The 25,044-nt window shown below is 48.5% G+C and overlaps 1 protein-coding gene across 4 annotated transcripts in view; it reads right to left on the bottom strand.

Moving 5' to 3' along the window:
• The window catches only part of GPR63 (G protein-coupled receptor 63), a 553,454-nt gene that overhangs the window by 155,541 nt on the left and 372,869 nt on the right, over window positions 1-25,044 (bottom strand). The gene's annotated exons all lie outside the window — the stretch shown is intronic.

Below are 25,044 nucleotides of genomic sequence, written 5' to 3'. Positions count from 1 at the left end.
GATCCTTTTCTTAGATTTGACTCAAAGGTGGCACTAGCCCACTGTATGGGGAACAACTATTGGTATATGTGCAATTGCCACTTTTTTCTGGCATCTGTGGAGGTATGCATAAAAGTCAGTGGCACAATCTTTGCACTATCTAATCTAAAACGTTGATCCATTCAGGATGCCAAAGCATCTGCCTGAAAAGTAGTGGGTTCATTGTAGTTATTAATCACCTCCTAGTGTAAAGACATCTTGAAGTGTGCCTTCAGTCACTTCATTTCTAATAAAGGCAGCAGATCCAATCACACATCCGGATATTGATTCCACTTCCAAAAAGGTAAGAACACTGATTCTTCACCCACTTCCGTAACAGTTTACATTATGTATTTTCGCTACTTCCCTGCCTACTCATTCCATCGTGCCATTTTGGTTTCCACCTCAAGTGTACTACATCTCTTTTCAAAGCCCTTCCCGCCCACTCGCATCCGCTACCTGGGTACAACTCCAACCGACCACTATTTACGCCTAGGATGTCCCATGGCATGGAGACCCCTACGGTATTCGATCCCGCCCCAGTTTCAGTTTTAAGGCTCCATGACGCATGCTTCACGAGCTCCCCTCCTCGATTCTCTACATATGATCAATTAAATGCTCCCGCAACGATCCGCTGCACTGCTACTATGCTACTGAGGCAATGCTCAGAACCTCCCTTACCCGCCAGCAACACTAGGTTTAATATCTTCACGCTCCTGCAGCACTACCATAACAGTGGCCATCGGGCCCACTACTCTATTGCTCTGCCCCGGCCCTGCCCGCCTCCTACACCATCTTTGCCAGAATTAGGCTTGCACAAAGATGCCCCAGAGGCTGCCTTCTACCCTGCCATTCGGTCGCCTTCACAATGTAAACACCTCTGCCAGGCCACAGGCCATTCCGCTCACAACCCTGCCTAGGCACCCCAAGGCCAAGTAAACTGCACTTCGGAACTTCTCCCCAGAAATCCCACTATTCCATAAATAACTCTCTCCCCTTCTGGGAACAGCCAGGAACAGTCGCATCTCTTCCCAAACCACAACACCCCCCCCCCCATCCTATCTAAACCACCCTCTCACTCCCTCGTATCACATACCAGCCATGGAAAAATGCCAACACATATATGGAGCTATGGTCAATGTCAGATTTCTATCTGCTCACGCCACCAACATCCACACCCTTATTGATGAAAAGCACCTAGGGTTCTTGGAGATTACCGAAACAGTGCTGCTGGACCCTCCCGGATCCTCCCTTGCGCTTGCCATACCACAAAACTATTCTATCATTAGATCTGACAAAAAAGACAAATTAGGAGGTGGCGTTGTCCTCCTTACCAAATCCTCTTTGGCCTTTAGACAGATTCATACCTCTCCACAACATCTCTTGGCCAAACTCATTCTCAACCCATAAACCACCATCAATCTTATTATTATATACTAGCAACCCAAACACCAGAATAGCCAGAACTAGACATCCCCCATCTTTTGCTCCACTCTAATCAAACCAGCCACTATGTTCCTAGTTCTAGGTGGCTTCAACCTTGGTTTAAATGATGTCTCATAAACCTAAGCCAACGGCGCAACATCTCTCTCAACGGGATGCAGTTCTCCCAACTCAACCACCCATTCCAAAGGATGGACCCTGGGCTGGATCCTCACACTTAACACATCGGTCAAGATCATGAACATTAGGTGTATGCCATTGTCTGACCACACCCTCATTGAGTTCCAGCTATCTCATGCCCATCAGTCACCCAACTCTGCCATCACTCGACCGCCAACCTTCATGCGCAACACCCACAGGCTCACCAAAGCCAGCCTTTCACCCACCATCAAACACCTCTCTGAACCTCTCCCCTGCCAATGATCCCCAAACTCATGGCTCCCTGATTCTCTCTGCCCTTACTCGCACCATTGACCATCACACTTCGCTTAAACCCACTACCCCCCCAATTAGGTTGAAGGCCAACTAACTGGTTTTCTGACAAATGTATATCTGCACCAATGCAAACATGCCGTGAAACACATTGAGGCAATCCTCTACACCCTCTAACCTTGCTGCTTACCTCGCAGCTGCTAAAACCTACAAAAACAACGTAATTATGGCTAAAGCTAACTTCATAACTTGATCACTGTGGCCAGCTCTAGCGCAAACAAACTTTTCACCATCCTCAAGGAGTTAGAAAACCCCTCTCCCACAGCTTTCCAAGTCCACATTGACAAAGCATGGTGTTGCATGTTAATTCAAGGTGCCCTCCTCCAACAAAACGGACTCAAAATTGACACCAAGAAACACCTCCACGCCAAAATATCCTTGCTTTCACCTCACCCTGCCGGCTCTCGAGTCCTCATCCCCCCACCTTGCATTCCTCCCATGTAACCACTGTCCTACACCTCAAACCATACAATTGCAGAGGCAATGCTTCTCCTGTCATATAACTGTGCAGCCGCACTATCACCAGCGATTGCTGACTTTGTCAACGCTACCGCCACCAACAACGTCCCCACCCGCCTTAAAATTGCCTGGGTCTCGCCCCCCAAAGAAACCCTCACTTGACCCTATCCTCCCCACTAACTACCGGCGCATTACTACTGTACCCTTCCTCAAAATCCTAGATCGCATTGCCTACACCCATACTCAAATTTACCTAGAGAAACACCAGCTTCTTGGTTCGAAAATCGTGTTTCAGACCCAAAGCAATCTTGGATCTCAGAATCCAACTCGACAACGTCACTGACTCAGGAAATATTGCCATTCTGCTCCTCCTTGGCCTATCTGCTGAGTTCAACATAGTTGACCATGACATCCTCTGCCAACACCTCCTTACAAACGTCCACTTTTCCCACCAGGCCTCCCAACGGATCAAATAATTCCTGATTCAACGTACATCCAGGGTCTTCATAAACAACTTCACTGCCAACCCTATCCCCGGTTCCCTGCTGTGTCCCCCAGGGATCCCGCATCTCCGCAGCTCTGACCCAACACCTTACCTACGTTGCCTGCAATCCTCCTCTTCCACTTCTCGAACACCGAGATTCAACAGGCGAGGAGCAGGAAGAGCTAGATTCATCATTATCGACCCCCACTCTCTGGAACGCGCTCCTGCTCTGTATCCAACAAGTGCCCTTCTATCTGATATTTCGTAAAAAAAGTCAAAACTTCACTTTAACAAATATGCCACAAATCTGTTGCCAGTCACCCACAATATATTTTCTGTAATGCAATCCATTTTATTCACAATGTAACCCTGCCATTCTCAATGTATGAATTGTTATGTAATCTTCTCTAGCGCTGTGATACTTCCATGGCTGGGCGCTATCAACAAATGAAATAAATAAATCAAGCTGCTTTTCGACCACCTTGACGCACTCAGCATTCCATACGCCAACTTTGCTGATGACATGCAAGTTCTACTTCCAATATCTGGGAACTACGCCTAGGACATTGTAACAATCAACCAGACTTCTAATATCATCCAGAATTGGATGGCCGCCCACAAACTATGTCTCAAAGATCAGAAACCAGCGCTCATAGGATCGGTGCCCAAGCGTCCTGGACCATTCATACTTGCATTCCCCTCTTGCCCTCTGTGCTCTCTTCATCCTCTCTCCCCCCCTCTTTTCTCGGTTCACTTCAAGTCCTAATAGAGAGAAAGTGCAGCTGTAATCATCTTCTCCACTCTTAAGTGCCAGGGCATGTGTGGGAGTGCTGGGCAAGAATGTGTTTCTGTTTCAAATAATTGCAAACCAGAAATAATCGGGATGCTACTTTTATTACACTTTTTAGATGCTGTCTGGCAAAGACCAGTATGTGTCAACTTTATATATTTTTTTAAAATACAGTCATGCAATTCCATTCCTAAAATGTAGGTTGTAATGAATGATTAGAGTATTGATATTGTAAAACACTGCATCATTTCCATGCTTTAGACTAACATTTAGGTTAGTGTATCTAAATGTCATTGGGCCTCATTACAGGGTAAGGACATCGGTGCCGGTAATCCCTTTGCACCCTATTCCGAGTTCTCTTAGCGGGTCCCTCCCTTAATGCCTGGTTTTACCAGGCGTTATGGACGGGACCCGTTAAGTGATTCCGGGTTCAATAACGGTACCGCAATTTGCGGTACCGTTATTGCCGCCTTCCCATTGAGCCCTTTGGGGGCTCAAATGGGAATGGGGAATTGCTCTGGTGAATGGGGAATTACAGGTCCCGCCGACCTCGGACTGGACCGGTAATTACTCCCTTCACCAGACCGGAGTCGGACCGATTTTGGAGGCAGCCATGGCGCTAATAACGCCATAGCTACCTCCAAATTCGGAATGAGGCTCATTGTGTCAACTATATTTCATGTTGTTGTGGAAGATGCATCATATTTATGAGTGAACACCTGAAAATGTACATGATCGAATGCTTTTGATGGCAAACCTAGTTCTGTAACCTGCATGTTGCATATATCTTGCAACTGGTGCTCAACCCATGCACGAACCCATACTCCTTGACATTCTATATTATCACCCAGTTGCTTTATACCAGCTACCCTGAAATTGTGATGACCACAAACTACAATATTCCATCTAGTTTGCCCCGTTCTCTGCCTCCTACGCAATCCTCTCGGTTAAGTCTCTTTCTTTCCTCTTACATAATGAATAAACAAAGCAAACTAGATGCTTACGTGAAGTAGCGATCAATAGTTCCATGCAATATGCACATCTACAGATCTATTCAATACCAAACACTGTAGTTAGCCTCCAGAGCTCGCTTTGCTCTAGGATTAGGACTGCATTATATATTACCACCTGCAGGAGATAGCTGGCAAACTGTTTTCAGAGCCTTGTTAACATATCTATTTTTGTGTCCATTCATGCATCTAATCTTTTACATTTTATAGACACTCAGCTATGGCTTGCAAAGTCTTTTCGCCCACTCGCATAGTCGTATACATTTTATGACGGGCCAGTAGTATTTGCAAGAGATGTTTGAAACTGTTATGTAACATTTACTTTGTTTGCAGTACATGTCAAACAAAGGTTTGACTGTGCATGGCTGGCGTCTGGGTGGCATCAGTGTACCAAACAAAACGGGTTTGTAGTGACATGCACCATTGTACACTAATCACATTTTAAATTTGTTGTCCTCCATTGCTATGGGTCGAGTGCATTTCCCTTAGGTTGAATAGGGAAACTAAGTTACCTGACCTGCAGATCTAGCTAAATTTTTAAGAATTTGCAAGCCCTTACTCCTCTAACTAATGTCTTATTTCAGCGGTATGAAAAACTGCTGTATTGTTGCTCATTTCATGGATTGGGTAAAAATGACTTCTGATGACATTAACAAGTTTAGTACAAAATTGCTAATCAAATTGGTCTGTTTGCTAATCAAAAAAATGTTAATTAACAAACTCTGCGAATCAATTTTTGAAAACTAATTTATGCCTTGCTTAATCAGGTCTCCCTTCAGCCACTTGTTTTATAATCAATATGCGTGTCCTTCAGCCATCCGGGGGGCGCTGTTGAGCAGCCAGCAAGATGGCTGCCTAGCTTTGGAGCTCTGTGACCCACGGTCTATAATCCGCAGACAACGGCGGAATCCTGCTATATACGCCCCAACTAAAGCCCTCCTAGGCATCCCGGGACTGCTGCGCACACACAGGGACAAAAACCGCCGAGATCCGACCAGCCGGGACGAAGATACGTTTGACTGTGCTGCGGGCCGCGTGGGCCGCAAGGCATGCCTCCCCGGCTGACGGAGGGCCGCGTGACCGCGGCGGCCCTGGGCCATGTTGGCCTGCTGAGGGGAGGCGGGAGCTGCTGACGAGCCCCCCTGGAGATTCGGAGTGCCGTGGAGCTGCCGTGGATGTACCGGGGGCTGGGCTGCTGACCGGTGCCCCTTGGTGCAGAGGCCGCCCTTCTGCCGCCGCGGACCCTGCCCGACTGCAGGCGGTGGCGGTAGGTGCCCCCAGTGGGGACGGCCACTTTTGGCGCTGTCGCTTGTTCGGCCTTCTTGCCTGCACCCCTGTGCGGTCCGGCGGCATCAGCGGGACGCCCGCGGCCCGGCTCCCTCCCCTATTCGTGTTCCTCACCGCCCGCTCATACTGAAGATCTCGCTCCTGGAAGGGAAGTGCACGTCCCCAGAGCTTCACGCTTTTACCAGCCCGGCCCTGTGGCGGTGAGCCGGACGCCCGCACCTTTCAGCTGGGGACCTTCCCTCCAACACCCCGAACACCCGGGCCTGGGGCAGCGCATTATTAAACTGCTGGGAGACGCGAACGCCATTCGCGGCTGCTTCTCGCTTTAGATACTTGCTTCTCTGTGCGCTGGGAGCCTCCGTTACAATCACTGTGCCAGGGCAGGGGGGAAACCGCCCTGCTTCGCCGCCCCCCCCGGCCTACCCCATCAGCAGTGTATCACCCAGCGCACCCACACAGCAATTGAAGGAGTGACACTTTTCACATAAAGGCCCACCTAACGCCTACTCAGGGTGCCTACAGCCGCCGCGGGGCGTTTGTTGGGGACTGCCGCCGTGCTTTCTGTCTCCCCTCCATCCGGAGCTAATACCTGCAAATCCAAGCTTAAGTCACCTGTATACTGACACCAGTGGCACGCTACTGCCCCCATTGCGGCACTCCTGTCCCACGACGACCAGCAAAACCACCAAGTGCAGTGCTGCTGCCCACCACCGCAATGTCCAACAGATCGCGGGGGGCCAACAAGGTTGGGGCCATGGAAAAATTTGCTAAGGCAGCGCCCCGGGCCGACCAAGCGTCGTCCTCTATGGGACATGAGGATGTGGACATGCTGCCGGACTCCCCGCAACCCGATCTAACCACACTGATGGAGTCCATGGCCAAAAACTTTGCAGCCTTCCATGAAAAACTGGATGATATCAACGCTAATGTCGCCTCTCTAAGAACAAAACCAGACCACCACGGGGCCAGAATCACTGAAGTAGAGCAAAGAATTGGCACCAATGAGGACAATGTGCATGCCCTACAGAACACAGTCACAGAACTCGTGCGCGACATGAAGCAGGTCAAAGCTAAGTGCGATGACCTAGAATCTAGGTCGCGAAGGAATAACATTCGCATAGTGGGGGTTCCCGAATCGGCGCTAAAGGGTCGAATGGAGCATGCGGTTGAACAATTACTCAAAGACCTCCTTGGTAATTCTGAGTTGTCACCATTCTTCACCGTTGAGCGAGCCCACCGCTCACTAGCACCCCGGCCCAAACCAGGAGACTTTCCCAGGCCAAACCTTCCTCCCAAACATCATCCAGCAGAGTGATGGACATGACGGTCTTCTGTGAAGACTCCTGGCATTGAAAAAGGAACCACCAATCCTGGACCAGATTGAAGCGAGCGGAGGCCCTTGAAATCATGTCAAGAAAGGAGCCCTCCTCGTCTTGGGGAAGAAGCCCTGGCGGGCTCATTTGCGCTTAGCGGTTCCTCCATCAGCAGACACACAGTCCTACTCATCCGAATGAGTTGCTGTAGTGTCTGTGCCAGTGCCAGTGTGTTGTGGTACCTCCTGCACCGGGATCAAAGGCCTCTGAGGCAGTGCAGACTGTGGCGTCGCCAGCCAGCGCTTTGGCTCTGAAGGGCTAGGTTGCCGCTTCGGCCTGATAGGGCTTGGAAGGCCCTTTGGCCTTGGAGGGCTCGACCTAGGAGGGATCCTCACCGGAGGCCCAGGAGGGCTTCTTGGCGCCGGGGCAGCTGGAAAATCACTACTTAAGACTACTGGCATTTGGAGTTGGCTGCTGTGGCGAAAAGATTGATCGGGGGTCGGCCCCATTGGACGAACATGCGGTCCACCAGTTCCGGACGACGTTCCAACTCATGGCAGGTGCGCAGTTCCCTGACGAGGGAGTCTGCAATGGTGTTCTTGAAGCCTGCCAGGTGGAGAGGGATGAGGAAAATGTCCTGTCTGATGGCCCAGTGCCACAGGTCCTGAGCTTTCTTGGAGAGCGGTGGAGGAAGAGTGCTCCCTTGTTTCGTGACGTAGAACATGGTAGTGATATTGTCCGCAAATATCCTCACCACCTTGTCCTTCAGAGATGGTAGGTAAGACTTGAGGGACTTGAACACTGCCTGTAGCTCCAGGATGTTGATGTGCAGATCCTTCTCCTCTGGAAGCCACATACCTATGGCGTGCAGATGCCCGGTGTGAGGCCCTCCACCTTAGAGAGAGGAATCGATGGTGACAGTCTCCTGGTATGGCGAGATTTGAAATCCCGTTCCCTGGGCGATGTGGGAGCACACCCCCCACCACTCTATAGCCCGCCGGAACTCCTCATTGAGAGGGATCTTGTCTGCAAAACGTTAGGACTCTTGTATCCAATGTGCATTCAAGCATTCCTGTAGGGGTCACATCTGCAATCTGCAGAGACGGACGAGGTAGATGCAGGACATCATGCCCGGCAGCGACTTGATGGCCCGTACCGTGGCAGTCTTTGCCAATGACAGTCGTTGCACCTTGCCTTAAATGGCCGCTAGCCTCTCGTCTGAGGGAGACTCCAGAAACTGTGCTGAGAATGGCACTGAGGAACAGTGCATTCTGCGATGGCATCAAGCAGGATTTCGGATAGTTCACAAAGAATAGCAGCTCAGTCAGTAGTCGGACGGTCTCCTTTGTGTGCTTGTCGGCCAGCTCCCGAGAGCAGGCGCGTACCATTCAATCGTCCAGGTATGGGTATACGTGTATGCCCTGCAGAAACAGATGGGCCGCCACCGAGGCAAGGCATTTTATAAACACCCTTAGGGCTGATTTCAAGCCGAATGCCAGGGTCTTTAACTGGTAGTGCTGGACTTGCACCACAAACCGTAGGAACTTTCGATGTTTCTTGTGAATGGGGACATGGACGTAAGCATCCTACCAGGTCCAACAACGTCAAGAAATCCCCTTCTTCCAGTTGGCCGAGCATGTGCTGCAACAGGGCCATCCTGAATTTTTGGGACTTTAGATACTGTTCAGGCGGAGTAGGTCCAAGATGGGTCTCCAACCCTCTGTCCTCTTTCTGACCAGAAAGTATCTGGAATAGACTGGGAGCCCGGGGGCCACTGAGGAACAAGCTCCATCGCCCCTTTCGGTAACATGGCTCACACTGATGCCAGGAGTTGAGGAATGTGCTGCTCCTGTTGGGGAACATGTGGAATACCAGGGCACCTGCATTGTAACTCCAAGGTGTGGCTCTGGGCGTGAGCGTCCACCACCCATCGATCGGTGGTGATCTTCCACTTGCCAACTAACCTTGTAGGCCAGCCTCCCACCTAGGTGCAAGAGTGGGGGCCCCACCTCTTGGCCAGTTCACGCCTGCTTGGGCGACAGCGACGCTGGCCTCTGCTACCGTAGACCTGCGAGTGGCCCCTGTATGCCTCCTGCATGGAGATTGCCTGTAAGATGTGGAGAAACCTTTCGACAATCTGCTCGACTTTCCCCTGGAGGAGCGGAAAGACTAGCAATGCTGCTGAAGGGTGCCCAGGGAAAACGCTGTCTCTGTATCCGTTTTTATGGCTTGGATGGACTAGTCGACCACCTTCCAAATAGATTCTCACAGTCGAAAAGGCATGTCCAGCACCTTCCCATGAACGTCCTGATGAAAGTTAGTGATTTTCAACCGTTCATGCCGACTGATGCTAGAAGTGCATTGGAGGGACAGGGCCTCCATGTCGTCGTCCTGTACTCCCTTATGTGTGTTCTGTGTTTTTTTTCTGCACAGGAGTCCAGTTGGTACTCCTGGCAGTGCTGCTCTTCCTCTTTTTGGTTGTGGTGAACAGAGACCCTTGGATTACCCTTATGTCACCCATGGGTGGGGGGGGGGGGGGGGGGGACAACCCTGTACCCCTGGTGTATGTTTTTTGGCACCTGTGTGTGGCCCACAGAGCAGGATATTGGCTAGTGGCAGCTCCATGCTAAATTTGACAGGTGCTCAGAGTATCCTGCCATAGGAATCGGTGATATGATGATATGATATGGCATTTATAACGCGCCTATACACAAGTGTTTCAAGGCGTGACGAGGCAAGGGAGGGGAACAAAGGGAGGACAGACAGCGATCATACTAGGCCAGGTGTCATTCGGATCATGCAAGTGCGTGGGAAGGGGACCGGGACAGTGCAGTACATGGGAATAGATAATAACAATAAGTAACGCCCAGCATGTGGCAAGTGCATGGGTAAATGCAGATACCCGGTGTCAAGGACTGTAGGGATACAGAAACAGTCCCCAAGTGCGGGGGTTTCCAGGTGGGCAGTGCAGGTTTGTAACGCTGGCGGGGGAGGGACCTGGGCCCGAGATCAGAGGGTGTCCAGGTAGCCAGTGCAGTTCCGGTTACATCCAGGAGGTCAACAGAGGAGAGGAGGAGAAAAAGCAGAGAAAAGAGAAAGGTTTTGATGTGCTTCCGGAACCGGAGATGGTTCTCCTCAAGTTTAAGGGAGGCAGGTAGGCTGTTCCAGAGGGAGGCACCAGCCGAAGAAAGATCTACCACCAACTTGTTGCTTGTAGAAATGACTGACCCTGAGGGAGTTGGAGGCAGATGAGCAAAGAGCTTGAGAAGGAAGATATTTAGGAAGAGAGACTTGAAGGTCCCAGAAGACCTTGTGGACGATGCAGAGGGGTTTGAACTTAATCCTCGCAGCCACTAGGGGCCAATGCAGAGATTTCAGTCCTGGAGAGATACGATCCCTGGGCTTGAGGCCAAGGACAAGTCTTGCAGTCCTGTTCTGGATAAGTTGCAGAGGGCAGAGAGTAGAAGCAGGCAGACTTATAAAGAGGCTGTTGCAATAGTCCAGCCTAGAGAGAACCAGAGCTCTGGAGACAGTGAGCTTCTGGGGAAGGAGAGGAAAGGAAGAATGCCTCTGAGGAGGAGTAGCTGGTAGTATGACCTCTTAGAGACGTCAGAGATGTGAGGAGAGAAGGAGAGTGTGGAGTCGAAGATGACTGGGGTTTTTAGCCTTGCAGGGAGGAGCAGGAAGAGGGCCAAGAGAGGCCGGCCAGAGAGCTACAGGAAAGGAGGGAGCAGGTGTGCCGATGAGGAGAATCTAAGTCTTACTGGCATTAAGGCAGAGCTCATTGGCGGCACACCACTCCTGGATAGCAGACAGTCTGTGATGAGGGAAGGAGAGGAGGCAGAGGGTAGCCTGAAAATGAGCTGGGTGTCATCCGCATAGTACTGAAAGTTGGGGCAGAGAGCGGCGATGCGATGGGCAAGGAGTTCCAGGTATTGGTTGAACAGCCAGGGAGAGTGGTTAGACCCCTGGGGGACACTACAGGTAGAGAAGATGATAGCGGAGGGGAAGGACCCAAGTTGGACCTGAGAGGGTCGATCAGAGAGGAAAGAAGTCAGCCACGCCAGAGCCTGGCCAGTGATACCCAGGTTATCATGGAGATGCTTGAGCAGGATGGCATGGTTGACAGTGTCAAAGGCAGAAGAGAGATCAAGCAGGATGAGGACGCACAAGTGTTGGAATCAAGGTTGGAGAGCAGGTCTTCGCGGATGCTCAGGAGAGCAATTTCCGTGCTTCTGGCAGCTCTGAAACCAGACTGATGTCATGAAGACAACCAACAGAATCAGTGTGGAGATTAAGCTGGGAGATGGCCAGTTTCTCCAGGAGCTTGCCCAGAAAGGGAGTGGTGGAGATTAGGCGATAGTTAGCCGGGCAGGAGAGGTCGGCAGAGGGTTTCTTAAGAAGAGGGTGCACAAAGGAGTGCTTCAGGGGGGATGGGATGACTCCAGTGGCGAAGGAGTGATTGCAGAAATCAGCCAGGGCAGGAGCCAGGGAGTCGATGTGGTCCTTGATAGTTTGAGGAACAGGGGTGAACCTGTTTCGACGAGACTTTCATAGATCGGACTGGTCTAGAAACTGCAGTGGATTCCTAATGGGAGACCAGATGGCCCCTGGGAACTCTTGGTTTCTATTCCCAAAGACCTGGGAAGCCCCGACTCTGTCCCTTCCCCTGACTGGCTGTTGGGTGGAAGAACCATATATGGTATGTTGGGGAATTCCAGGCCAGATTGGCTGGAGCCTTCCAGTGACTGTATGTTGTGGGTACACCCTTGGGATGGGACCTGTGTGAATAGTGTGTGTGACCAATATGCATTCCATGTTAAGGGTATCTGGTATCTGTGTGTGACACACAAAGAATGAGACAGCCCTGCCTGAAGCTGACATGAATGCAGTGTGGTGTGCAAAAAGGCTGGGTGCTTGTCCCAATCCACATTCCTTGTTATGGTTCTCTGGGTGGAAGTGAATAGTATGAATGCCTGTGAGCCTGATTGACTGCTTGCCTGTATGAATGCCCTTCTGTCCGATTGCCTGACAGTGCTTGGCACAGCAGAGTGAATGAGGGACAGATGTGTATATCTGGGGACCTCACACTTCCCAATTTGTTCAGATGATGAAGTTGAAACTTGAAGCTGCTTATCCTTGAAGCCCGGCTAGAAGAATTGCTGCTGCTTTCCTTTGACCAAATCTAAAAGCTGTTGAGTCTGTCGAGGACTGATCCGAGAGAAGACCTGGCTAGGAGACCTCTTCCCGAGCTACAAGGGAACATTGTGCTGAAACTGATTTTCATCGAGGTACTCTGGAAGCCAGTCCGGAAAGGCTGTTGACCGGAGAAGGGTTCACCAAGAATCTTGAAGTAAAGCACCAGGACATCGAGGCCATAGAAGTCCATTGCCGTCGACCGGGGTTTGGAGGATTTCTGTAACCGCTGGAAGCCTGTCAAGTTGTGTTGGCCAGAAGCGGGGACAGCTTGATGCCATGCTGCTCGACGACCGGAGCAGCAACCCTTCACCCTGCCTAAGAACATTTAAACTAAGGGCTGCCTTGCCATCACCGTCAACCGCTTTGTCCCGCCGGAGAAAATCGAGGTCGTCCACAACCGAGGAGAATCCGCCGGTGGGTTTCCCACCCCTGATTCCAACAAAGACACTGACGGAGTGAAGATCCAAAATCCAGCCCGTGGTCAAGTCCTGATCGCTGAAGCTATCCCGATGCTCGCTACTCGGCCTATGTTCATCACTGAGTCTACTTTGCAGCACCAAACTCTTTGCACCGAGGTGGAGAGCACGCCCCATCTTCACAGGACTTCCACAATCGATCCAAGAGCACCGCAAAGGTCAAAGCTGCCGTCTTGATGCAAGTGTTCACATTTCTTTGAGGAATTTCGACGTCCTGTGGTTCCTGCCTTAAAGGGAGTCCACTCACGAGGGAACCGTCGAGGAAACTCTTCTAACTCAGGTACATTGAGATTGAACATTTTAAACAGGAAACCAGACTATTTAAACATTAATGGACTGGGCTTGTTAATACATTATATTACAGGTTGGCCAGGTGGGGGAATCCCCACTCGAAATTGTGCCCTGGTAGAGCTGGAAAGCATTCAGCCATTGTTTAACCTATCGTGTCTTCCTTCCTATGATCTATGACAATACCCATTGCTGCATGATTTGTATGCAATTTAAGTCAGCAGTGATGCATTTTAAAAAGGAGTCAATAGCTAAGTGTGGTACCACATAGACATTGTATCTTTTTGCCATATTAGAATTGCCAGAGTACAAAGTGTGTTATTAATTGATGTATATATCTTGAACCTTATTTTTTATGTAAAGAACAGTGTTAGCACATGACAGTGTGTGGACATTCCTTTGAAGGGGCTTGGGGACTGTACTTAAGAACCAGCCTGCATCACCTCCCGAGAGCTTAAACCTTGGTTGCTCGTCCATAGCTACCATATAGAGAACCATGGCTGGGGTGCTCTGTGCCTCTGCTCTGACATATAGAGGGAAGAAGTACAGATACCGCCTTCAATCTTAACACAGATGAAGGCAGACTCTTTTCCCCATCAGCCGGAGATGTGCATCAGCGATGTCCACTGCCACCGAGATGGCATGGTCAGACGCCACTTCCCCTTCCTGAAAGATGGCGAGAACTTCCATTTTCTTGACATGGGGGAGGAACTCGGGGATCGGGGCCAGCTTGTGCCACAGCTCCCCATCATAACGGGCCATAATAGCCAGGGCGCTGGCAGCCTAGATTGTGGATGCCGCCATGTAAATGACCTTCCCCATGGCATCCATATTTCCCTTGCTGTCCAAGGGGACAGATGACGATGAGGCCGGGTTAGTCTAATGTTTCCTTGAGGCAGCCCACACTACCGAGTCCAGCAACGGTTGAGACCTCAGGCACTTGGGCGTGCAGTACTGCAGCCTGTACTTCTCCAACCTCTCATGCTTGGCTGGATCTGTGCATGGGTTCTTCATGAAAGCCAGGCCCTCCTCCCAAATGTCGTCCAGAAAAGGTACGCCCATGATAGTCTGCGTCTTGGATTCTCGCCGCTGATATAAGAAACTCTTTGTTTCCTTGGGCACCAGCTGCAACAGCTCGGAGGCCCTGGAGATCATGGAGTGGGACGATCCCACCTTGTCCAGCGGAGGAACCATGAGGAGCATCCAAATGTGGCAATTCATCATACACCGGGATGAAGACCTCACTTTCGTCGGTTCCTGTGGCCGTCTCCGTACCAGTGTCCGTATCCGGGTCTGCTGGAAGAGTTGGGTCCCGACGTGGTGGCGCAGGCTGATACCGAAGCGTTGGATGCTGCTTTATTTTACGTGGAGGCTGATCAGGAGCCTGCGGCGCCACAGGTGCCGGTAGCAACTTCTGTTGAATCTGTCACCTGGGCGTGGAGCGTGAAATGAATGGCCACGGAAATGTCCCTTGGCTGAGGATGGAGCGACGGAGCACTAGGTACTGCGTCGCCGTCATTGTCGTCCCCGTGGACCGTATGAACAGACTCTTGGTCATCGTCCGTTGAGGAAATGTCCATGGCTGCCTTGTCGCCCCCTCACTTGCCCCCCCTTTTTTTCATCCTGTGGGCCTTGAACCGTCGCCTGGACCAGTGTCTTTCACCCCTCCAGGGTTACTTGCAGCCTTCACCGATACCCTTGTAGGAACGGCACCCACCGCCATGGTGGTCCACACCGTAGTTGTCGACGAAGTGACCGATAAGGACTTTGGCTGAGCCTGTGGAGTCTGTTTGGGCTCCGCTGCCGTCTTCTCCTCCTCCAGCCTAGGTCTGTCTGAGTTCTCCCACAACTTGGCCGGGGTGGATGACTTCCTCTTTGGAGGAGGAGCTTTATTGCCAGCTGGCTATGGAGGCGGACGGTGATCATGGCCTATCCAACCTGCGACCCACAGCAAATCCGGGGGATTCAGATTTACGGCTCTTGGCCTCATCTTGGACCCCCATGGATGGGGCAACCTCAGAGGACTTAGAAGAGTGATCTTCGGACCGGCCGGTCCTGGGTGAGGCATGCCTCTTCTCGGGTCAGAGGCTGTGTTTGAATTGAGCCATGCTGCCAGCCTGCTGTGCCCATCTTTCAACGTCTTCTTCGAGAAGCCCAGGCATCTCTCCCGCTCCACCTCCATGTGGTCTGGGTGCAGGCAGAAAAGACACTGCAGATGTTAGTCTTCCACAAAGACATTCCGTAGCCCGCATTTGGTGCATGGCCTGAAATGGATCCTCCCTCCTCCTCCTCCGACATGGTCGTATGGTGCAAAGTAGGCCCAAGGTGGCCTTCGGGAAACTTCGACGAATCCTCGCCCTTGAGTGGCGCGAAACCTCACCGACAATGGATCCCAGTTGCCAGCTGATGAGGAAAAGAGCATGCAGGCTCTTGGACACAAAAATGTAACTTTTCTGTGAAAAAATCTGGAAAAACGCACTAAAAAGCTTGGAGAGAAAATTCGAGGACTCCCAACACTGAAGCGTGCAGTATAAATCTGAAGATGGCTGCCAGAGGAGGGGTTTAGGGAGAGGACTGTCATTGGATGGAGCAGTATGATCCAGAGGACATTGATTGGTTTAGAGGAGAAATACAGTTTTGACTACATGGAAAATTCATGAGCATGTCAATCCATGCCAGACCCCATGCTGGAGAACAAGGACTACAACCATCTGACATTTCTACACAGTTTTGTTGTGTGTCAGTTTGGAGAATATAAAAGCAAAACAAAGGGGATTATTTAGGCCGTCATTTTGTATTCTGACATGTGTAGAGTTCCATTTATGATGTTGAAAATAAAGTCATCACTCCTTTGGCCTAACAAGGTTTTTATAGATTTGTCATGTTGGTTATTAATGCGATTTCTGTACTGTGTTAGCCCATTACATGGCACATTAACCCTCATTTACATCAGAAAGAGATTGATGTATTTAATTTATGTTTATATTTGTGTAGCTTCGCTAAGCCCTGAGGCATCAAAGCTGTGCTGTGTTGTAAAAGGTCTTAAGTTGTGACTGGTGTCAAATTACAAATTTCAAAGAAAGTGTGTGATCCTGGACAAATGATTTAAATTCAATGTGCCCTATTTTTTATTTGTATTGGCTGAATTAAATCAACCTTTCAAATTTCAAATACAAAATAAACTTTGTACATGATGTATAGCAAACCATACATATATTATTTATATTTACATTACAATTACATTTCGTTCCACAAAAACCACGAGAACCACGAAAGAAACCAAAACAGGCATAATCATATAACCAATATATAATAAGATTCACACATGCATTTATCCATTTTTTTCCTTTCTATTTGTGGTTTCTTAGCATAATGGAAAAATAGGAAGAATAGAAGTCTTTTACTGTTTAAAATCATGATGTTTTAAAAAAACAAAAATGTATCCAACACATGAGTAGTCATGTTTTCCTTTTTGTTTCTTATTCAATGAGGGTAGGTTTAGTTTTTAGTAGCCTCCAAATCTAGACATGTTAAGAAATTAACAGTTGCAATTTGTAGAGGCAAATAACAGGCACCCAATATTAATGACCAACACAAAGCCTGGTCTGTGAGGGACACGTATTTGCAGTGCCTTGTATAGTGTATTTCGCGTAAGGCACAACATTCTGAGATGAGGTGTACTAAAGTTTCACAAGCGTCTTTAATCAAGCAAAAACGGCAGAAGTTGTCATTTATGGCTATTTGCTTCCGCTTGGCTTGAACATCCCTGGTGTTCCATAAATTAAAGCGTACTCTTAGCATGTCATTTCGGGTTTTAAGGGAGGGGCACCGGACTAAGTAAGAGGGCAAAGTTCGTAGTTTTTTTATGTGGAAACCGGGCTCCCTCCATGTTATGGTATGAAAGACACAGGGTTCTGGTGGTTATCCAGTCAAGCTCAAACAGTTTTGATTTAGCTTTATCATGATTCTGTATTAATAGTTCTAATGACACATCTGCCGAATTTAGTATATGATAGACCTTTGTGAGCCATTGCTTAGTAAATGTTTGATTAGTGGTAAATATATAATTTGTCAAGGTTCCCTATTTTACAGAACTGGAATGCCTGATATAGGTTTCCTGCTAACCAGGAGAGAGGCAGGATATCAGGTATGGGTTTGTGTTGTGAGCAGAAGGGAGGAGTATGACAGGTAATGTCTTTTTTTCCTGTGGGGGTTGAGGAGGTAGGGTGAAAGGTATAGGTCTTGTGTTTGATGGTAGGGAGGCAGGATGCATCTTTTTCCAGCTGGTGTTTGGTCCCAAGTGCCAAGCTAGGTCCCATGGCTGTGGTCTGGCTTGGCTCTACCCATGAATGCCTTGGCTCCCCCGTCTCAACCACGCAATAGCTGCTTGGAAGTGTCCACACTATTGGTTAATGTAACTTAGATCTAGAATACAAATCACATGAGAGGTTAAAAGTTCCCTGGGAAACAAGTCTACATGTCAGCAGACTATGATGCATGCAGCCCTATTAGGGTCTATCAAGCTTTGCACCCTCCCCCTGGAATGACGAGGGAGGTTGAAAAAGGGGACCCCATTCGGGCAGGGATAACAATCCAATGAAACAATGTAGACACGTTTGAGCGCTAAAACGAACCAAAACCTGGTAGTAGGTAGAAATGGCAGGAATCATTCAGAATTGTGGTCTGGGGAACGTGGTGGTGGCAGGGCAAAAGAAGCAGTTGTGGCGAAGAAGGGGCAGGAGCTTCTCACATATCTATTTTCTGCTAATTTGACAAACCTTATGCCCCGTTGGTAAATGTGATCGAAGGGCATGATGGTAGACCATCGAACTCAGTGCGCAAAGGTGCTTATTCCCAGTGCCCTCTTTTACCTTTTCCTGCTTTGTGGTCTACTTGATGTGCAAATTATGTTTTCACACAGGAACCATAACCATTAACAAATGTTTTTCGCGGGTATCCAGTCAGTTTCGAAAAAATAGTTTCGAATGCAAAGTTTTGAGGAAAAAAATGTGGAATGCATTTTATTTTAATGTTAATGTGTTTAGTTTAGTTTCGTGTAGTAAAATAAGTTTTTTTTTATTTAAACAGGAGTTTGGGGGCGACCCCCCAATAAAAAATAAATGTTTAATAATGCATTTGAACGTTTTTTTTCTCGATGCTTTGTTGTCTAAAGTTTTGTCATTCGAAACTAACTGTCGAAACAGTCACTATAAACCGTTTCGCGATATTGACGTTTTAAAAAAATGCTGAGAATCAACTAAAAATGTCTTCAACATCTCAATTCCTCTTGGCGTTTGACAATTGTACTAGATATTTGGGTTTTCCAGCTACTGGGCCTAAATAAAATGTCAAAGACCCTATTTGGCCATGATTTCCATCAAAAAGGCATGTGTGACCATCTTTCCTTTGTCACACGGCCTTGGCTTACAGTTAAGCATTGTTCACCAATAGGAAAGTGATGTGCAGTAGGCGTGCACAGTAGTGTTCTAGAGAAAGGCAGGTCCTGTGATGGTTCCTCGTGCCTGTAGGCAATTACATCAGTTGAGGCTAGGTAAACATGACCCGCGTATGGAAAAATATAGATTACTAGTCGAGTGCCAAAGTGAATTTCCCCTCCGGTTACATTTCTATGAAAGTCACATTCTCTTAATATTTCACGTATGTGATCGGACAGAACTAATAACAATTGTATGATCTGCCTCTGCAAAACAAGGACTGAATGTAAAACTATGTAAATTGGGCCAGTACAAATGTGTGTTTCACACAGATATAGATACCACAAGCTAAGTATTAGGGCACACGAGGAAATGAATAAGGCTTCACAAGGGAAAATACTGAATAGTGTTCATGAAAAAATACTATACTAACAAAACAAAACAGAATAGGAGAGGCTGGTGCAGAGCCAATTATGTGATATGACGACACCAACAGAGCCATCATCGAAAAATCTAAAAAATATGCGACAGCTACCCTTTAACAATGGAAATATCACCCTTGTGTGATTGGTGTACTTCAGTGGGTGCTAAGGACGACAATTATTGAGGAGGAGTGAATATTGGAAAAGTAACAGTTGTTGAAGGGGGGGACTATGCATAGGATGCTCTTCCAATGATTAGCCAAGGCCTGAGTGGACAATTGTCCCGTGCTGCTTATAACATTACTCTGGTGAGAACCTGAACCAGAACGGGCATTGAACAGGAATACAGTCCGCACTTAGAAACCTCGGGTATAAATAACTAGCGTTATAAATAACCAATAAAATGAAGGAAAAAAATGCCTACTGCTGTAGTGAAGTGAAAGAGAGTTTACGTGTGTTTTCCATTGTTCGGATTCTGTAAGCAGCCCATACTTGCCAACATTCTGTGACCAAAAAGATGTAGGATTTTTCAAGTTTCACAACTAATACTTCGCATAACAATGACATCACCGGAAAATACAAAACATACATTGTTGGCACCACTGGAGCATTCTAAAATACACTACCCATCAAACAGCACAACATGGAAAGATGTTCATATGTTACAAATGTATAATTCTGAATGGTAAGTTAACACCGAATTCAATTACCTAAGTTCACAGAAGGTAATCACACATCTGGTAGGCAACGTTTGCCACTGCATTGTAGCAGCAGCATGGTTAATACATATATATTTCTGCTGTGCAAGTTGAATAACTGAACGACATGGAGACGGATACCCTCATCAGTCTAATAGGCAGATGCTGTGTGATGGTGGTATGCTCTGCCACTTACCTTCACCTAAGGCCTGTCCCTGAAGAGTACAGGGCAGAGTCACATAGTTGTCAGGTCAATGGATTGGTCTGAGCCCATCACTCAAAGTAATCACCAGCCCATTGTACAGTCAGACTAATTAATGTGGTGCATGCTTTGTCCTGCAGCCTGCCTTAGAGTCACATAAATTACCTGCCAGATCTGTCATCCAAATCTGTAGGCGGTGGGGCTGCTTAAAAAGCAGTAGCCTACTGCCTAAATCTGTAGGGTTGGCAAGTATGGCAGCCCCAGGGGACAAAAACGACAGAGGGGAGATCCTGCAGATGCTGATAGGCAGGTGAGGTGAAATCAGTAGCCAAGAAGAACAAGTTACTTACCAACTGGTAACGTTCTTTCGATTGGATGTTCCTCCAACGTATTCCTCATCTTAGATGTATTCCATCCAGCTTTGCTGCTCTTTGGAAATTTTTTCGGCAGAAGGCGCCGTGCGTCGATGTCGTCGAGTCGATGGTCCTTCGAAGGCCTCCGTCGAGGGTGACGTCATCGGGTGTATAAGTAGCACGCGTGGCGCCCGTTGGCCTCAGTTCTGTTTTTCCCCTTTTTATCTTTGATCTTGTACTGTGTAGATTGTGCCGGCAGACAGGTATGAGCCTTGCGAGATTTGAGATGGCAATAACCCGGAAAAATCTACAGAGGGGTAGGCTGGGAGGGCGATGAGGAATACGTTGGAGGAACATCCAATCGAAAGAACGTTACCAGTTGGTAAGTAACTTGTTCTTCGAGTGGATTGTGTCCTCCAACGTATTCCTCATCTTAGATAGACTCCCAAAGCAGTATGGACAATTCCTCTGGAGGAGGGGGTAGATTTTTCGATACTCTTAGATGGCCGAGTATAGTACTGCTTTTCCACAAGTTAGCTCCCTAGACTGGGAAGCATCCAGGTTATCGAATTTTGAGAAGGTGTGTAGCGAAGACCAGGTTGCTGCTTCGCAAATGGATCTTATTGGAACACCTCTTTGAAGGGCCGTGGAGGAGGCGATGCCTCTGGTGGAATGAGCCCTTAACCCTTCCGCAGGGTCTTTTTGAACTAGTCTGTAGCATTCTGAAATGCAGAGCACAATCCAGCGTGAAATTGTCTGTTTTGTCAACGATTGACCTAGTTTCCTTCCTGTGTAACCTATAAACAGCTGGTTATCCACTCTAAGTCTGGAAAGTCTAGAGATGTAAAAGCTAAAAGCTCTTTTCGGATCCAACCTGTGTAATCTTTCCTCCTCCTTCGAAGGATGGGGTGGAGGATAGAATGCGGGTAAGACAATTTTCTGACTTAAATGAAAATCAGATATTACTTTCGGTAAAAATGATGGTTTTACCCTCAACACAACTCTATCCTTATGGAACACAGTATAGGGTGGCCCAGAAGACAGCGCCTGCAATTCGCTCACTCTTCTTGCTGATGTTAGAGCAACCAAGAAGACTGTTTTCCACGTTAGTAATCTTAATGGACACATGTGCATAGGCTCAAAGGAGCACACATTAAGAATTTTAGGACTAAATTTAGATTCCAGATCGGTACTTGAAATGGGTGAGGAGGAAACACATTAGTGAGTCCTTTTAAGAATTGTATTATCAAAGGAATTTTGAAGTAGGAGCATTCTTCCGATGAGAGCTTGAAAATGGAAAGCGCCGCAAGGTAACCTTTTATTGTTCCGATATTCAGACCTCTATGTGCTAGGGTCAGAAGGAAAGATAATACTTCCGGAATAGAACATAGAAAAGGATCGACATTCTTTTCTCTGCACCAGTTGCAAAACTTTTTCCAACGGCAACGGTATAGAGACTTTGTTGCTGGCCTTCTTGCCGAAAGCAACACCTCCATAACGTCATCTGGAAGGTTCCAATCCCTGTATCTCAGCCTTTCAGATACCAAGCATGAAGGTTGAGCGTTTTGACCTCTGGATGGAGAACCTGACCTCTACTGATCTGAACTTCGGTTCCCAAGGGCGTTCAACCTACCAGCGCCTTCAGACCATACCAATGGTATATAAGGCGCTATATAAGTGCAAAATAACAATAACAATAACAATTTGAGAGAGAAGGTTCTCTCTCTGAGGAAGACGTACTGCAGGACAGATGGACTTGTCTAGAAGGTCCGGGTACCACATTCTCCTGGCCCAATCCGGGGCAATTAGGATCATGCGGCTCCGAAACCTTCTCAGCCTCCTGATGACCTGAGGAATGACGGGAATCGGAGGGAACGCGTACAATAGTGGGAAATTCCACTCCACCACGAACGCGTCCCCCAGGGCTCCTCTCGGGGGAAATTCCCTTGAGCAATACCTTTCGCATTTTCGGTTGATTCCGGTTGCAAACAGGTCTACTTGAGGGGTTCCCCAAAGGGCGAAGATCTCTTGAATGACTTCCTGAGCCAGTTCCCATTCGTGGGATACCGTGCTCTGCCTGCTCAGAGCATCTGCCGTCATATTCTCTTCCCCGGCTAGATGAATTGCCATTAAAGAGATTCCTTCCTGAATCGCCCAATACCAGAGCTGCATTGCCTCTCTGCACAAGGGTAGTGACCCCACACCTCCTCTTTTGTTTAGGTAGTGCATGGCCACTGTGTTGTCCGTCATTATCAGGACATTCTTTCCCCTGACAGATGGCAGGAAGGTCTTCAGTGCTAGTCTGATTGCCCTCAGCTCTAAAAGGTTGATATGTAGTTTGGACTCCGATGGAGACCAACGACCGTTGATTGTCAAATCGTTGGCATGAGCTCCCCCCACCCCAGGAGTGAGGCGTCTGTCACTACTGTGATCTCCGGCCATGATTGCCAAAAAGGTTCTCCTTTTAGGATGTTCTCTGTACAGGTCCACCATAGAAGGTCTTGTCTGACCTTGTTCGGAATCTGAAGAAGATCCGTCATTTGACCCGAGAACTGGGACCACTGAGTCTTTAGGGCCCATTGAAGGGATCTCATCCTCAAGCGTGCCTCTGGCACCAGAAAGATGCAGGATGCCATGAGGCCGAACAACCTTAAAAAGTCGTAAGCCTGGAGAGATTTTGGGCATTTTGGATTTTGGAAACCATCTGAAGAATGTCTTGAGCCCTCGACTTGGGAGGCAAGCTCTTTCCCAAGGACGTGTCTAATACAGCTCCTATGTACTGAAGCTGTTGGGAAGGTGTCATCTGTGACTTCTTGAAATTGAGGGAGAAGCCCAGTTTTTGAAGGAAGTGGCAGGTGACTTTCAGATGATCCAGTGCTGGCTCGGCAGAACTCGCTCTGATCAACCAATCGTCCAGGTAGGGGTAGACATGAATCCCCCCTCTCCTGAGGTGCGCTGCCACCACTACCATTAACTTGGTGAAGACCCTTGGGGCGGAGGTCAACCCGAAAGGCAGGACTAGAAACTGATAATGTGAGTCGCCAACTACGAACCTCAGGTATTTTCTGTGTTTGAGATGAATCGGCACACGAAAATGAGCATCCTGGAGGTCCAATGACACCAACCAGTCCTGAAGTTGAAGGGCCTGAAGGATCTGAGAAAGAGTAACCATCTTGACCTTGTCCTTTCTGAGGAACTTGTTCAAGTTTCTTAAGTCCAAGATGGGTCTCAGTCCTCTGTCCTTTTTGGGGATCAAAAAACACGGGGAGTACCATCGCTTGTTCCTCTCCGCTGCAGGTACTGGTTCTATAGCACCTTTCTCCAGCAGGGTTAAAACTTCCTGCTGTAGGAGCGGGTTTGAAGACTTCAACGAGTGTCTCCCTGGTGGATTGCTTTGAGGTTGCGTTAGAAAAGGAAGGCAGTAACCTTGGGCTATTATTTCTAGAGCCCAAACATCTGAAGTAATGGCTCGCCATTCTTGCAGATGCTGTGACAGCCTACCCCCTACAGATGTTTTGTGATGCAAGTCCTCAAAGCGGTTTTGTGGCGGATGTTGCAGCCGCTGATGGCAGAGAGGCTGCAGCTGGAGCTGGTTTAGCACGTTTTCCTCGTCCACCACGAGTGGCCTTTTTCTGGCCCGTTTGACTGGCCATTCCCCTCGCCTTTCCATATGAGGTGTAGTAACGATAGGATCATCCCCTCCATGACTGTCCTTGCACACAAAAAGGCTGAGGTTGTCTAATAGTAGCTCCTCAAGATTTGGCAGCTGCTTTTGAGGTCTGCAACCTCTCAAGGCTCTCGTCAGCCTTGTTGCCAAAAAGGTGAGACCCGTCAAAAGGCATGTTCAGAAGGCGGTTCTGTACGTCCGGTGCGAAACCCGACTTCCATAACCACGCAAATCTGCGCATTACCGTGCTAGTGCCCATGGACCTGCTTACACTATCTGCAGTGTCCAATCCAGATTGAAGGGATTTCTGCATGGCTTCCTTTAACGATGGCTAGGAACCCTTCCCTTTCTTCCCCTTCTGGTATGTGCTCCGCCGCCATTGCAATGCACTCCCAAAGAGTGTACGAAAATGTTGCCAAGGCACACGTGGAGTTGGCAGATTTTAATGCCATGCTCCCAGCTGAAAATACCTTCCGTGCCCAACCCTCCACACCCTTATCGTGCCTGTCTGGAGGGATAAACGGGTTTGCAAGTTTGTTAGGAGCTGTGGCTGCCTGTATGACCAGACTCTCGGGAGTTGGGCGTTTGGACAGATAGCCGGGGTCGCTACTGGCCGGGTGGTATTTTGAGGTGAGGGATTTATTTACCGGAGGAATAGAATCCAGAGTTTCCCAATTTTTGGCCACCCTATTTTGCAGGGCTACATGAAAGGGTAGTACTGGGTCTTCGGTGGGACCATGGTCCAATATATCTGTTAAATCATCCTGGATGAATTGGGCTCTTGGTCTAGCCCCTCCTAAGTAATCTACTACCTTTGTCATTAATTGACAGTATGATGGACTGGCATGCTCTCCTGGTTCTGGTCTGCCAAAGTCGTTTTCAGGAGATGTGTCAATGCCACTTGCATTGTGTAATGATTCCACCAAGTCCCTCATTCTGCTTTCTTCTGAAATCAAGCATTCTGAGACATTTGGGGTGCCATATTCCAGCCCAAAAGGTACATTCTCC

This window comes from Ambystoma mexicanum, chromosome 4p (genome assembly GCF_040938575.1).
Source record: "Ambystoma mexicanum isolate Mex_15411 chromosome 4p, UKY_AmexF1_1, whole genome shotgun sequence".
NCBI lineage: Eukaryota > Metazoa > Chordata > Amphibia > Caudata > Ambystomatidae > Ambystoma > Ambystoma mexicanum.
Note: the sequence above shows the minus strand (reverse complement) of the source record. Positions and strands in the feature narration are given on the sequence as shown.